The sequence below is a fragment of the Sinohyriopsis cumingii genome, chromosome 8, assembly GCF_028554795.1.
Source record: "Sinohyriopsis cumingii isolate HCF-2022 chromosome 8, ASM2855479v2, whole genome shotgun sequence".
NCBI classification, from domain to species: domain Eukaryota; kingdom Metazoa; phylum Mollusca; class Bivalvia; order Unionida; family Unionidae; genus Sinohyriopsis; species Sinohyriopsis cumingii.
In genome coordinates this window covers 98831476-98849186 of record NC_142968.1, presented here as the reverse complement: position 1 = coordinate 98849186, position 17711 = coordinate 98831476, and the positions used below count along the sequence as shown (strand labels likewise).

The following is a 17711-nucleotide window of genomic DNA, read 5'->3' as shown; positions in this document are numbered from 1 at the left end:
ATTAGAGCCTATACACGTAACACAAGATTACCAACTGAGCATATCTTAACGGATCCATCAGGAATTGATTTTGCCTACTGAATATACCATCTGTATATCCCTGCCACTTGAAAAGTGTCCCCTTGCTTGGACTCCGGGACGGGTAGGTGGACACTGGTGATGAATCAATCAAAAAACACAAAATGGAAAATTAAAACCAATATACTCAACTCAAGAGAAGTAAAACCATGTCAGATTTTAAAGATGAACCATGTGGCATGGAATCCTTTCACGTACTATACTTAGATTAATCGGCAAACCCAAACGTGTGAAAAAAGCTCAAATCAGTTGGCTTACTTGTAGAGTGTGAGCGAAAAGCACATACTGAAAATGTCCAATAGAATGAAGACATTCCACGATAACCAATTACACATTATTAAGTACTTCCAAAGGTGTCATTCATTGTCGTGACTTTAGTTGATCTAGCGAAATAGAAATCCTCGAAGGGATGACAAATGAAGGTGGCATTCGTATAATTCGTGAAAAACGTAACAATTTACAGGACACAAATACCACTATATTCACCTTCAACAAACCAACAATACCTAATGTAGTCGAAGTTGGAATTGTATACGTTACGGTTTAAATACTAAACCTCCTTCAATGCTTCAAGGGTCTGAAATACAGTCATCATGAAACAAATGCTCAGAAAGTTAAGTGTGCGGCCGATGCAAGGACCCTTCTCATCGGGAACCAGAGGGCAGAGTCACTCCGTATTGCGTCAACTGTGGAAAGGGCTGCCACACCAACTACAGGGATTGTGAAACACAAAATACGAGAAGGATATACAAAGGGCTAGGTACACATCCAGCACCCGCTTTACAGAGGCCGCAAAGCTTGTGCAAGCTAGAACCTCCCTTTCCGGTCATGCCTTCACAACTGTAGTGACAATTAATCCAAAATCAAATAACGACTGACAAATCCAAACCAGTCCACCTGACTTAGCATAATGTTCAAGCACCCCTTTCAGGTACAAAAATTGACCGTTCTAAAATCCATAAGACGTCCATCTCTACAACACCTCCCTGGCTACTTAAACAATCAAAAGTCCTTTTTACGCTACGCGATGGAAATAATACGACAAAAACCATTCCATCATCTACACATCTTGTCAAAGAGGGGGAAAAAGATGTTGCAGCCTTAGGTAATATAAATCATACAGGCTTACCATAAGGAGCATCGACCGCATTCAGCCGAAATCAGGGCAATAGACCTTGCCCTGAAATATTTCAAAAGGAAACGTATTTACACTGAGTCATCTCCGATTCACTATCAGTAGTGCAGCCCATACACAACAGAAAGTTTGAAAACTCATCACTGAATAAGTACGGATGAAACTAAAAAATCAGTATTGGAAAGATCTATAGAAATGGAAATAGCATGATGATGATAATAAATTAACAACTAATGAACAGACCTCGTGTAAAAAGGTGAAAAGAAAATCATAACTGCAGAAACAAATCGATAACAGCAATAATGTTTCAGATGCTCAATATTTCTTGTACAGGCTTTACAAACAGTTAGAGAGACAGAAGATTCTGAGAAGCATCAAAAATAAAACAATAGATACAATCCATGGAATAAAGGATACACTGTGAAATATGTCTTAGAGAATGACCTGGAGGAAGTTAGAACGTGTCTGGCGAATTTACAATGGTTAGCAATCCAAGCGTTAAGGAATGCATACCGAATTATATAAAGAGCACATACTAAACAACACAAAGATTAAAAACGTTGGTTGAAGTCTCCAAACTTGATGTGATAATGTTTGAAGATAAAGTTAATGTTACATTACTTCTACGTCATAATTGCAGTCCAGAACGACTTCAGATAAATAGCTAAGAAGATGGTTGCAAACGAAGCAAACGATTTATAAGTGGGTGTGATTAGGTTTATTAAGCTGCCTACAATGTCTCTAGATCTTTTTCCGAAACAACCTTGGATGTCGCATTTATTGTAAGTACGAAGACAAAACCATGTTATTTAGTGCATACACAATTTGTTCTAAAAGCACTCAAACTAAAGTAACATTGATACAGATTACAATGATCGGTGAATTGTATCTTACGACTCGTCAGCAAATTGTTTGAAACATTATGGAATATACGAGCTCAGATTGTCATCATCAAATATCATTTGTGCTGACCGTCACCTAACGAGAGTAGAATGGTTGATTATGGTCCTTCATATACGAAGCCTGCGGGATTCGAATCCTTGCCGGCAAATGTCTTTGTCTTCATAGCGCGAGGCGCTAAAGGTTATTGCTTAGCACACTGAAGCGTTAGCAATTCATTGTGTTCACCTTTTGAGTTGTCGCACGGGAGCGGTATAATCCTGATTTATATTGACCTTCGTACGTTAAAACTTTGTCGCGTCGTCGTATGTTGGTATGTACATTTCGTACTATCCCTAATGGATAAACAAAACCAATATCACGCCATATTTCAGTATATACATAACATAAAAAGTACTTTCTTATCCAATGGTGTCTTAGTTAAAGAAAAGTTCTATATATTTTTCTACATGTTGAATATGCATGAAATTGTTTCTGTGAAAACAATAAAAGAGGAATAGTGCTATTGTATTAAGGGGCTCGAATTGTGTTCCCTCCCTACACCGGTCAAGGTAAAATACGCGGGAAATATAACAGCTAATTGAAAATGGTTATCCTATAATGCTTCCTTTACACGTGTGAACTGAAAGTCATCAATCCAACAATGCGACAAAACCGCAATGTAACCAAACGATAACACAACGAAACAAATTGGTAACCTCTCTGCAAAATTCAGGCGCCAAATCGACACAATATAGCGATCAAGCGACAAAATAAGACCGTTGCATTTTCGCTGTAGTTTTATCGGGTTAATGTGGCATTTTGTCGGGATGTCAATTTCTAATACTGGAACTTTATTGGTTTGTCTCCGCGACATGACGATAATACGAAATGGCCATATTCGGTCACTATAAATTGTACACTGAACTTACATGCTAACCATCTTTTCAGACTAAAACAATAATAATATGCGGGAACAAAAGTATGGCAATATAGTTTTTCTTGCAATAGGCTAAGGTCATCAGGTGTCGTACCATGTTTCATTCGATATTGGCTGATGTCTTAGTATGCCTGATTTATATATGAAAATAAACCCTGTCTCAAATTATATAAACTTCTTAGTTCAAGAATTTAAATTACAAGTCCGTTGCATTAGTTATATGCATTTGATTGTTACAGTTATAGATGTACTTCGTTAAGGCGTACAAGTCCATTCAAAAACTCCGGGAGCCGAGGTTACTATAATTATCGAGTCAATAATATGTTACAGCTAAGGAGCTAGAAATATGTTGTTTATTTAGGTTTGTTCTGTATAATGAACCTGTTTATACTTTGGAGCAATTTACAGTTAGATTATTAAGTCAGGTGAAGATGTTACGAAATAAAGCACGAGGGAGATTTTGTGACATAAATTCGTAGCGGAGTCTTGGGGATTTGTATATGGATGAAGAAGAGAGCAAGCAATTAATTCACTCCTAAACCCAAAATTTGTTACTGTTCTTAACTTAGTTTCCCTCTGTAAATCTAGTTAATGTTATGTGAAGATGTGAGAGGGTTCAGTTATTTAAATGATTATTACAATGTGCTGATAAGGATATTATCCCTTTATCTGACGCGTTTCTTGGTCAGTCTTTTGATGAAGTCAATTTCGCTTCTAATACTGAACACTCAAGAGGCATTGATCACACACATTCTAAACAGGGTAACAAATCAATCACTCGTAGTCGCACATGTACACAATTTTGTACTCTCCTGTTTCATTCAAAGGGCTATTAGCGAAACGGATGCCACGCTAGTGCCACTTTGTTATTATGTGCATAATGGGGTCCCTTTGAGATACCGAAGACCACCTGATGTATCCGCTGGTGACGCGTGATAAGCGAGCTGACCAGTTAGTGTTACTATGTCAAACCAGCAAGACATTCTTTGTCTAACCCATGATTCTCCATTGGATGGTCATTTAGGAAGACTTATTCCAAGATCTTAAATCATTGGTATTGGCGGGACATTGAAATCGCCACAAAGCTGTCACTGATGTTAGTCATGGTTTATGCAACTCAAAAATTGTTTCATGTTTTCATAGGTTTCCTTCATATGGACTGAATGTCCAACTGGAATTGATGGCAATACATTGCCATTATGCAGCAAAACAGATTTAAGACTAGTCTTCGATGAATCAATAAACAGTCCCCACACATATGGATCATCAACGATGTTGAGAGCAGCTGCCATCACACCATCGATGTCGTTGCAGAATACAAGATCACCTTCCATGAAGAAGAATGGGACAATATCCTTTTGACGGTCATGGAACACAGAAACCCTAACATAACCTGCCAGGAGATTCCACTGCTGTAGTTTGTAGCTCGACAGTTCTGTCTTACTTAATGATAGTTCCAAATCCCTCACAATGTCATTTAGTTCACCTTGTGCTATGAGGTATGGTTCAGAGGAGGAGGATGGGAGAACATGTGGGTTATGTGACATTCATGGTTCAGGACTAAATGTTGTATTATCTTCCTCTTCCTTGTCTGACTCAAGTGAGAATTATTCTGGTGCTTCAGAAACCGGACAGTCCTTCTCCGTGGGTACTGAGCGTATAGCGGACGGAATGTTGGATAATACGCAGTCCACCTTTTCTTCTTTGACACACCTTTTCCAACTGGAGGCACCATGCAGAAATAACATTTGCTGATATGATCTGTTGGCTCTCTCTAAATCATCGGCACTACAAAAGGCATAGAGTTCCTTTTCTTGTTCAACCACTGGCAAAGATTTGTTACACAAGAGTTTCAGCATATGTTTAGGGCCCACATCTTGTCCTGGTTTCCAATTCAGCAGCCAAAATAAAGTTGGTGGGCTTTCTTAACCATAATGGTTATACTGCGCTTTTGTGATGCAAACGTCACTTCACGACAAACATAGCAGAAGGTCTCTGCATTGTTCACATAAGTACGAGGCACCTCTGCTCACATTGGCTGAACAGAAATGTGTCCCTTTGCAAACTCAAATACTGAAAATAAGGGCGCACGATACTGTATGATTTCTAGAGCTGATATAGGGCAATTTGTTCAGCAGAATGATGTAAGCTTAGTTATGATTGCATCGTCCTTGACTTCTAGCAATAACATGATGCTATTCATATCATGTATGACTCAATACCAGCTTCAGATTGCATCATTCATTGTCTTGTCTAAAAAGCGAGTACTGTCCACACCCCTTCATAGATTATTCATAGATCCATTTAGAGATGTATTTTAGTCATTTCTGGTTTAAATTGAGATCTGTCTGCTTTATAACTCACTTATCCCCCACCATTATCAAGTCAAGGGTCGTACATACTGGCCCAGTAGCATGTCCTTTAACCTAGATCAACAATTGTAAGCATCATTTTTTTCCTCAGTGATCCAGAATTAGTAAAGTTTGACTATGTTTATTTCGGAAGCATTTTGGTTGAATCGTAAAAATAAATTTATATTATGTATTGGTAAGCTGATCGCATGCAGGTTAGAACTATGGTAAATCAATATATACATATCAAACAGACACATGCAAACCTGTGTTCAATAGATTTTTCTCACAATTGCAGACGAAGAGAAGACTATTGGTTTGGTTTGATTCAGAAAACTCCCGATAAACGTCTAACAATATTCTCTATCCAAACAGTAGCCGTTCTGTAGCCGAACGAAGTAAACCTGGGCTCGGGTATCAAAGTGTAATGGTGATGATCGTGCATACGCGAGAATGGGAGAGCAAGTTTTGATATGATTTAACTGTAAATCTGTAGATGGTGCACTGTACAACTGCTCATTTCGGTGTGATTCATTAATTGAAACACAGATCGCCCAAGCTGAATACAATTGGTCTTTACCTGTGTGTATGAGAACTATCCGTCTACTCACTCTTTAGCAGCACACACACACACACAAATAACACAGGGTGGCGTCACTAAGGGGTGCGGTGGGTGCGAACCGCACACGGTGACACCGACGGCGGAGGGAGGTGCACCAAAATGACTGTCTATAAACGTTTAGAATCTTTGTGTTAGGAAGGGGGTCAATGGGGTGACACCATTAGTTACCGCACATGACTGTCTAAAAGAAATCGAATTTTTTTTGGCAGGAAGGAGGTCCATGGGGTCACACCATGAGTTACCGCATTGAGTGACACCAACCCTAGTGACGCCACTGCACACACACAAACATACACACACACACACACACACACACACACACACACACACACATATATATATATATATATATATATATATATATATATATATATATATATATATATATATATATATATATATATATATATATATATAGTGTGTGTTACAGTTTGCAGTTGTATTTTGTATTTTTCTCTTGATATTTTCTTCAATATCCCATGCTAGAAAATTTTCATGAAAATCATTTTGGAGCAGCATGTTTTGTTTAAACTAAATGGATTATAATGCGCTTAGAATTGCACTAAGAGAAGAACAAAGCACTCCGGTTGATGTTATATTTGATAACGTCGCATAAGTAACAAATTATTCGATAAAGTCTTGGAGGTAACAATGGTCGACTATTTATATTAATAAGCTATGTAGTATATTGACTCAAAGTGAGAAAGAAAAAAAATTCCTAATCTAACTTTCACTTTTGTCTGTCTCGCATTTACCAAAGCAAATAAAAAAATATCTCGCAAACTTTAGCAGGAAAACGAGTTATAAGACACGTCGTTGTGGGAAGCAGTTTGGTACAAGAAGAAGGACGTTACATAGTCCCATGTATTTCATTAGCAACACCCTAATGACGCCAATAACTCTTTTCGCAATCTGTCACAATATGTCCCAGTCTTTTCAAGGTCAGGTTTAACGTCTCTGCTATTCATGAGTATCTGTGTAGTGCAAGATATTAAATATATGCCGCTCACGTCAATAAAAAAATCTAGCAATATATATATCAGGGTCAAAGGTTATAAGAAAGCATTGACAGATATTAAATACGGAAGTAAATTATCCTGCAATGTCTGCGCAATAACGGGTACAAATATATTTGTATACAGAATCAGGTGTGTGTGTGTCTGTATGTGTGTCTGTGTGTGAAAAGAGAAGTAAATATGTTCATGTACCGGATCAACATATTTTCAATAATATATTCATATTTCATTCCTCAGGGCGCTTTCGTATAATCGTGGCGTGTTGTTCATATAGGTACATTATATTTTCACTGCATTTTGTTTTACATACACAGTTTTACGTTAAGTTAGGTTACCTCAACATTAATTGGACGGAAAGGAATCACTTCTATATAAATTTTCCATACCAGTACAAACCAAACATGCCTTTCTCCAAGTCTGACACTACAATTATACATTCTTCACAGTACTAACCTAAGAACGATACAACAAATATGGGCGCCTGTGGGATGTTTTGCAGGAGGGAGGGGGTCTGTCAGTCACCGCCGGGAGAGTTACTATAGTAAACAGTCTGAAACTAAAGCTAATAAGCTTAACGCGCTACAGAACGGCGTTATATTGGCAGTAAAACGGCAACGTACAAAGCAAAATATATGGGGTGGCGTGTTACATTGTAGGACTATATTCAACATATACCAGTCGGAGAGGAAAGCACTATCCCTGGATCCAGTGGTGCAAGTAAGCTTGTATGTCCAGTCCTTTTAAACCTTTATTGCATGGATCCTACATGAGGATGCAGTATAATATAGCCTGAAAACATCTTAAGGGACAAAATATTATCATACAGGTTAGATAATTTTTACGTGATTCCCCTTCTGAGATTCGAACTTGGGGTGCCATTAATCGCTTTGTCTGGACGTACCAAACCATAGACAAGACACGTCGATCATACGCACATCCCCAAGACAGGCTGGAACATAGTTGCTGGTATAAGCATTTGTGGGTAACAAACACACGAGGAATACCCACTCACAGTCATTCCACATACATATGGCAGTGATCTAGGCGCATAGAAATTAGTAAACATGTATACAAATATAAACCAGACAGAGTGGAAAATACTGTTTGTGGATAATAAATGAGAATGCATGCTAATAAAGAGTGAGATAATGTATGGTCTATATTTAAACTTATATATATCAATTCATATCTCTGCTGACAAGCAAATACATGTATTTCGCTTTATGACAATTTTGTAAACACACAGAAGACATACAATTTGACCTAGGGACCAAGGGTGCCCGTACATTTAGACAAGGGCACCCCCACCCCCTCCCCCACCCACCCCGATTACCCCTCTAAACATGTTTTGGTCAACATCCATAAAACTTATTAGCTGACCACTACACATTTCCCCACCCCCTCAAACAGTATTTATTTAGGTAGGTACATTAGACTTTCAGAGTATTTTTGTACACACATACTATTACGTCATTACACTATAAATTACCTAACCCTTAATACAGTGAGATGTAAACAACTATATACAACACTTATGTACAACAAAACACCTTGTAAGGCTGACATAACCATTACACACACTTCTCCGTCCTTACCTAAGAACAATGCAATATGTATGTATGTATGTATGTAGTATGTATGTATGTGTGTGTGTGTGCGTGCGTGCGTGCGTGCGTGCATGCATGCATGCATGTATATATGTATAGAGAGAGAGAGAGAGAGAGAGAGAGAGAGATTGTTGTTGATGGAATCAGTTGTGCAAGTAATATGTTGCGTTCAGGATGGCAGTACCATGGAGACATTTAGAGGGAAAGGCGTGGTGGGGGTGGGAGGGTCAGTACATCATTTATAAAAGTTAAAATCTAACTACACAACTACCTGGATGGCACAAGAGGATGTGTGATAATATAGCTTTGATGTATCTAAATGGAAATAATGCTAACATAAAAGTTAAAGAATTTTAAAGTGGTTCCCAATGTGAGATTCGAAGATGGGTGGGCGGGATACGGCAATAATCACATTGTCCTAGCGCACCAAACTCTATACCCGTCGAGTATGTGCACATCCCCAAGCGAGACTGAAAAAGTGTCGCTGGCATAAGAATTCGTGTGCAACAGACACACATGAAGACGGCCACACAATAATTCAGCATACACATAACAGAAATCAGTGCGTATGAAAATTAATATAGATAAGTAAAATTACACGCCAGATGTAGTGGGAAAGCGCTATCCTACTCGAGGATGCCTGATAATAAAGAGTGAAATTATGTATTGTGTATATGTATACCCATCTCTATTCATACATATATCTGCAGACATGTACATACATGCATTTCGTTGTATAATCAGTTTGTAAACACGCAGCAGACATACAAGTTAATATAGGTACCATACTTGTCTCAAACGCTTAGTGTGGTAAGGGAACAAACGTTATGTCGTACTTACCGAAAGTAGGCCCCAATGTCGTTTTCACAGCAAATTCACTCTTATAAGCGACGATGCAATACGAAAGTCTTTCACTTTTATATATACACTATAGGTAAATTCCTGGGTACGTATACTGTCTATTATGACAGTGCATTTAATATAGTACTACATTATCTGGTACTTTTGAAACATACTTTCCATTTGTTCTTGGGTAGAGTCAATAATACCTATACCGACAACAATAAAAAAGTCACTTGAAATAGTTATACACTATTCGCCAACTGAATAACATTCAAAAGACTACCTTACATTGGTATGGTTCAACAGGTCTGTAATATTAGCTAACAGTGTGTGCAGATATAGATAATAGCATGTCACCAGCAATCTTAGTTGATAAACAAACATGTATGTATAGATACATATACTCAAAAGGTCATATGAAAGACTTGGCAACTGTTCAATAACTTCAAGCTTAACGTTGATTACTTGATTGTGGATTTTACGGTGCACCAGCACTGTAGGGCTATAAAACGCCACATAAAGTTTACATGATAAAGATTTATATATATTTTTAAAAAAAAAAACTTTATTACTAGCAAGCAGTGCAAGTTTTAACAAATGTTGGTTAAATACTTAGAGAAAACAGTGTTGCACACAAGCCATATTTTAGCATAAACATTTAAACATTACCTTCCTTCAAGAAATTTAAAATACAGATACATTAACCGTATCAAAAAGTTAATTCATGACTGATCCTTTTGATTAGCGATCGTCTGAAGGCTAGGGATCGAAACAGTCTATCATAGTGCGTCACAGTGAATAGATCAATTCAAGAAACGCACTCGTGTGGGTCTTCGCCCTTTAATATGTATATATGGGTTATGTAAGGTCAAAAGGTATAATGTTTGGATATTCTTCTAACAATGGTATATGGATGAAAGCAAATTTGCTTTGTACTCATTTATTTCTTAATTTCATTACAAAATGAACACACACACACACACACACACACACACACACACACACACATATATATATATATATATATATATATATATATATATATATATATATATATATATATATATATATATATATATATATATATATATATATATATATATATAAACACTTTAAATCTTCATTTCTTTCACTTAATACAACAGTTTATAAATTTAAGTTGACTTCACTCATGTGTTCTAAGACTTCTAATTTCCCCGTAATTAAAGCCTTTGCAGACACAATACGGCGACAAGACATATTGCGAAAGCAATAACAAACTAAGCATAATTAGCTTATATTCATGCATAACACTAATGCTAATATACTAATTTGTTTTAAAGAACATAGTACATAATAATATGAAAAAGAATAATAATTGCACTCATTTTCATATTTGTTTTAAGGTGGTGCTCTTCCGTTTCATATAATAATAATAATAATAATAATAATAATAATAATAACAATGAGGACTTTGTATAGCGCCTAATCTTTAGAAGCTCTAAGCGTTTACAACATTAGACAACACCTATAAGATAAGAAACATACTAATATTATTACAAAAACAAACAACATGAAATTAGAAAAACATTAAAAAATATTTTTAAAAAACATGCTGAGAATATTTCAGGTAGGAAACATTATTTGGTCTTTAAGTTTGTTCTTCCTGTCGAAATAAGTGAGTTTCAGAACCCTCTTGAATGTGATCACTGTGTCTTTGTGTCTAAGTTCAGTGGGTAATTCATTCCACGTTGCTGGGCCCTGGTATGCAAAAGAACGCTGTCCATATGACTTTGTTTTCATAGTGGGAATAATGAGTATACGATTGTCAGAAAAGGAGCGTAAGTATCTTGCTGGTGTCTACACATAGGTGAGGTCGGATAGGTATGTTGGACTAGAGTCCGACAGTGAAATGTAGCACAGAGAACAAATTTTGTGTTTGATTCTGGATCGAATGGATAGCCAGTGTAAGGTACAGAGCAGCGGGGAGGTGTGCTCTGATCGTGGTACTCTAAGTATGATCCGAGCAGCTATGTTTTGAACTTTTTGAAGTTTCTGGAGTAGATATTGAGATGAACCAGACATAATTGATTTACAATAGTCCAGTCTTGAAAGTACTAATGAACACACAAGTGTTTTAGTGGCATCAACTGAAAGATATTTGCAAATTTAGCTGATGCGTCTCAGCTCAAGATATGCAGCCTTGCATATGTTCATAACATGTTGGTGCAAGGTGAGAGTACTGTCCAGAGTAACACCTAGGTTTCGTACTGATTATGTGAATTTAATGTTGGCGTTGCTGATATTTATTTTTTGAGGTAAAGGATGTGAATGAGAAAGTCTTTGTGTTGCGATCAGAATGGCCTCAGTTTTATCATCATTCATCTGCAGCTTGTTACAAGTCATCCATGATTTCACATCCGAAATGCACCTCTCAACACCTTGGATGGTAGCATCAACTTCAGTTGGGTGGCTAGATTTGTATATTTGGGTGTCATCAGCGTACAATTGGTGAGACACTGGATCATGATCTATGACACTCCAGAGCGACTGAGTGTACAGAATGAAGAGAACTGGTCCAAGAACAGACCCCTGTGGAACACCACACCATAGATCAACTGGGCTGGAGTGTATTCCATTTGCAGATACAATTTGTGTCCTGTTGACCAAGTAGGACTTGAACCACAGTAAGGCTGTATCATGAATGCCAAATACATGCTGGAGACGGTGAAGCTATATATCATGGTATATTGTGTCAAATGCTGCAGACAAATCAAGGAGGCTGAGGACTATAACCTTTCCTCTATCCAATGCAGAGAGAATGTCATTAAATACTTTTAGAAGAGTTGTTTCAGTACTGTGGCAAGGGTGACATGCAGATTGTACATTGCTAAAAAGACTGTTTGAATTTAGATGAGATACAAGCTGGGATAGAACAACCTCTTCTAAGATTTTTTAAATGAATGGGAGATTAGAAACTGGGCGCTAGTTCTTTAAATCGTTCTTGTCTAGTGTTGGTTTCTTCAGCAGAGGCTTTACAATGGCAGTTTTGAAAAATGATGGGAATTCCCCAGATGAGAGAGAGGTATTAATAACATCAGTTAGTGAAGGCAATACTGGATCTAAGCACTCAAGCAGCAGTGATGTTGGAATTGGATCAAGTTCACATGACTCTGGTGCACTCTTCATCACGATTGTACTTACGAAATCCATAGAGACAGGTTCAAATGCTGCTAATGGTTGCTGCTCAAATTCTGTGTCCCAACTGTATGGTGACGACGAGTCAATTGAAATTGTGGTGTCAAGCTTATCTCTAATGGTTTGTACTTTGTCACGGAAGAAATTTGCAAACATGTCCGGAAGGTCGACTGGAGAGAAGGTAGTTGGAAGTGGTGTTGATTTGTTCCTTGACATTAGCCTGTCATTAATCTCGAAGAGCTCTTTGCAGCTGAAACTTTCCATGATCTTAGTAGTGTAGTGGGCTGATTTCGCTGCATGGACTATATTTGTGACATTCTTCTTAGCGACTTCATAGATTTGCTTTTGAATAGTGAGTCTGGTGGAAAGCCAGAGCCTCTCAGCTTTACGGCGGTCTCTTTTAGTAGTGCGAAGCTGGTCCCTAACACTGCTATACCATGGAGAACACTTTTGAATTGATACTCTGCAATTGGTAGCTGGGGCATGTTTGTCAAGTAATGAACGCAGACAGTTATCGAGAGTTCTTCTGCGGTAGGAGGTAAGCAAGTTGTTAGGTTAGCTTGGATGTCGTGCATTAATTTGGTTCTATTTATCATAAGGTGGTTTCTCTGTGTAGCAGATAAAGGTGGAGGGTTAGGGACAGATACGTCAAGATGGCATATAATGCAGGGGTGATCTGTTGCAAGGTCATGGGATACCAGGGAGGACCGTAGAATGTTATCATCAGGTCTATGAAGAATCCAGTCTAAAATGTGACCATATTTATGGGACGAGTTGGCTAACTGACTGTTTGAGGTTGAAAACATTAATGGAATCTATGAGTTTTTATGTATTTGAGTTTCCGGGACAGTCAAAGTGAAAGTTGAAATCTCCAAGAATAATCAGGTTGCCACCAATCGAATTTCCATAGTCCAGGAGATTCGGAAACTGCTCCAAAAAGAGAGAGTCAGCCAGCTTGTTTTTTCTACTAGGAGGAGGGCGGTATAGGCATAAAAATAATGGACTGACCTTTGCTCCAGTGTGAGTGTGGTTTGGACTAGTTGAAACGATGTGTGGTCGAAATTGAATGTTGTGGTGTAGTTAAGACGTTTTATCATGGAGTTCTTTGTGATGCAGCAATTCCACCTCCGCGTAGGGTTAGATTCTCAGATACGTTTTCCGCACAGGTCATACTGATATTTAACAAAGACCTTGTATATCTTTTAATTCCCTTTTTTTGGTGATATTTAATTCCTTTTTTTGGTGATATTTAATTCCCTTTATTTTGGTATATGATTGATATGTGTAATATGGGTTATAGACAACATTATACATGACGATTTGAAAATTTTATGTAAAACAATTATAGCTCTGCTTGCTCATTTTCGCTTGAACTGTAAAAAAGAGCTGATCACTAGTTTTGCATTTTATATATTTGCTAATTCATGTATTGCACTGCAGACTACTTCTCCTTACATGTGCCGCTCAGAAGTTGATATATTTGCTGGGCACCGCCTAAGCCTGTTCGAATCTGACAGTTAGGTCAGCAGTCAGCATCACTGCATGCTATTTCTGACATGTTGTCCATTCATCTTCCAGTGTGGACTCCAAGTTTGGCCATCTTAATTTTAAACTCATTTTCAGCCAAGGCGCATCGGTTACCATTTAAAAAATATTTTGACTCAATAATATTTATGACTAAATCAAATAAATATTCCAAGCTTAGGGTGAATTCCAGTGAAATAACCGTACGTATTACACTTAGTTGTTATGGCTTAAAATAAATAATTTTTTTACAAAAACAAGATGAGAATCAACTCAACAAATACTTGCCTCACTGAGAAAAGAGTTAAATCACATAGATTAGTGGGGCAATTAATCATTAACTCGTTGAAAATATATAAAACCTCACCAAAAGGAAAACAAGTAATTTTGCTCATTTTCTCGTTTGTCTTGTCATAAATAAATTCTGATTTGAGAGGAATTATTGTAGGATTCGCCTATTAACCTTTGTACACACCCACTGGAAGTCGGCTGTTCACCACAAGATGATCCCGGACTGTTTAACAATGACGTCACAGTGTAGGTCATATGCAAATCAGCCGGGCTCGGAGCAAGTTAGTCTCACTGGCTCCTTGCGTACCCGATATTAATTATTTATATCAATTAAATAATAATTATTATCTAGTCATGTAAAAAAATAAATTAAAAAAACCCCATCAAATATAAGTGAAAATAATATATTGTAGTTTTCTAAATAATGTCATTTTTATAACGTTTTCAACAATCATAAATAAAATAAACTGATATCATTTTATCTCTCCCTCAGTAGGACTCACGGTACTAATTCAACTCCAATAGGAAACATATGGAAACACTATCATATTCAAAATTCAATAACTTAAAATTTCTGGGTGCTGATGATGAGACCTATAATTCTCCATGCACATTTAAACTTGGTGCAAGCTTATGTGTGGAGAACACCACATGAGCCGCGCCATTTTGCTTATTTACATGTACATGAAACACATGTCATTGATTCTGCACCAAAGAAACAATTGCTACTTTCATTATTGAGTACTCCTGAGTCAAGCCTGTAAAAATACTGAAATTGCATCACTAGAAATTTGTCTATATTTTTTTTAAAATTACCTATAGGATAAGCTCTCAAAAGATATTACTGAAATTTTAGTTATCATTATTAACCAATTATGGACCACCAAACCCGTAAATACTCAATTATTTGTTCACACATTTCTAGACTGGTTCACAGTTCTTCCGTATAATTCTTGATGAGAGTGATAACAGGAATGCAAGAAATATGTTCCGTTACATTTGCTTTTGGGGGGGGGGGGCACAAGACAGACCCACCCCCACCCCACCCTATTTCCAAAAAAATGAAAAGGTATTTTATGTTTTTGTGTTTCCCCCTCAGATATGTAGTATGTTTTATTTAAAATATAATTTTGTATCAAAAAATTTGTCTTAGAATTTTTGATGGGGTATTTATGTTTCCTTAGTGTTATCTAAAAGGTTGTTCGTCCGAGTCTGGTTTTTTTTTCTCACCTTGCTCGAAGTTCCTTCCCTTATATTTTTTGTTATTTTTGCTAGAGGTCGCCTAGGTCTCAGTGTATGGTATATGTAGTGGTGCTATATTGTGTGTATGCTATTTTATATATATATGTTTGAGACAGCAATTTTAGATCCAGTGTTCTTTTCCCCAGTTGTATTTCTTTTCTACTATTTTGGATTTAGGTTCCGATGTATTCTATTATGTTATATTCAATTAAATATATTAATCTTCCCGTAAGCGAAATACCGGACTATATATTTAGGGTCTCACAAACACCTCAAGACACCCCAAGACTCTTAAAGAACACATCAGGACTCAATAAATTACCTACTTTAAATTTCAATAACAACACAGACAAACATAGAAACAAAAGTATGAATATTTAGCGATTGTTTATTTAACGGAAAAAGTAGCGAGGTGAAAGAGTTGCCAGGGGAAATAACTCCCATTTCGACGAAGAGTGTTCAGGTGCAGTGACGAGAATATTTATCAACATTTCTAAATAATTAGCAATACTACATGGGAGCAAGACATTTCGACCCCAACAAAATTCCCAAGACATTTCGACCCCAAGACACTTCAACTCCTGTCGTCAATTCCCCCCCCCCCAATTCATGCATATTTAAAATAATAATTAGCACTAATATTAATTTCCACTAATCACGCCATTACAGTATTCATTGACGTCTGAAATTAAAGGAGATACCAACACCTCTTTAAGTCACCGAAAAAAATGTCAACAGTTAATTATAATTTAAAGTCACGTTTATTAAGTTAATGAATGAAATATTTCAGGCTGACTCCAACATTGTTTGCAGATAATCTGAAAGAAAAGAAATCGCATTTACTGCACACTAGAAATTTACATTTAAAAAACACGATTTGGATTTAGAAACAATAATTAGCACACTGCTAATGGTCATTCCCACTAATCACACGGTTATTCATTGATGACTGCAATTTTTTTTAAAAAAAGATGTAAACATTCAATTAATTATTCAAGTCACTTTGTTTAAGTTAATCATTGCACGCTAAATTTCAATGAAAAGAAAAAGGTTTGAAAATTAAAAGCACCACACGCATTAAATTTGTACAAAAGAGCCAACCATTTTAATTAAATGATGGTTTTTATCCTAAGCTTTAATAAAGGTGTTTGGCATACTTGTGTGTACATTTTTGTATTAATTTATAGTAATTACAGTTTATATTGTGACATTTCGATCAGATATATTTTGGTACAATATGAACTGAACTGTGTTAATTTTGATAATGGCGTTTTATCCATGTGTACAATATCATAATCATGTCAGGCCTCGCCAGCTTGCTTTATCTTGTAATAGATGCGGGAAATTATAGCATCGCATTTGTGATACAGTTTAGTGTAATGATTCATTATCCTTTTTTATTATGTCAGTCTTCCTCTTTTAAACATTTATTTATTTATCTATTTATTTCTGAATTGAGTATACCAAGTAGCACATATGATGCTTGTATATTCATACATTTTAGATATAAAAGTATATATATATATATATATATATATATATATATATATATATATATATATATATATATATATATATATATATATATATATATATATCTTCAAGCTTACCAACTTCATACAGTTATAGAATTTCTTTATTTTGAGAACATAATGTAAATAATTAAATATTGAATCAATTAATGATTAGCAAAAACATCTTACTAATTTCAGTATTTCAGGCTGACTCCAACATTGTTTGCAGTAATTGCAAAGTATTATATGTTTGACTTTAAATTCCAATATACCATGTTGTTAAGTTTTAAATGTATTTTATTTCTAAATCAATTAGTACTGAGCATGAAGTTAGTAGAGAAATCTTATATGCAATAGATCAATACTAAGATTACAGATACAGTGTGACCGAACCCGCTATAACGCGGTCATGGCGTGGCTCCCGAAATTTTATATACATGTATTTTTCTTGTGCACATAAAAAAAATTTCTTAAAAAGTACGAGAGAAAAAA

The 17711-nt window shown here is 36.4% G+C and overlaps 1 protein-coding gene across 1 annotated transcript in view; it reads right to left on the bottom strand.

The window, feature by feature from the left end:
* LOC149794220 (uncharacterized) overlaps nucleotides 1–9817 on the bottom strand; it is a 40038-nt gene extending 30221 nt beyond the window's left edge. Inside the window, exon 1 of the mRNA XM_089968335.1 lies at nucleotides 9469–9817. The gene's annotated coding sequence lies outside the window, so the exon portion shown is untranslated. The remainder of the gene's footprint in view (nucleotides 1–9468) is intronic.
* Nucleotides 9818–17711: the final 7894 nt, after the last annotated feature.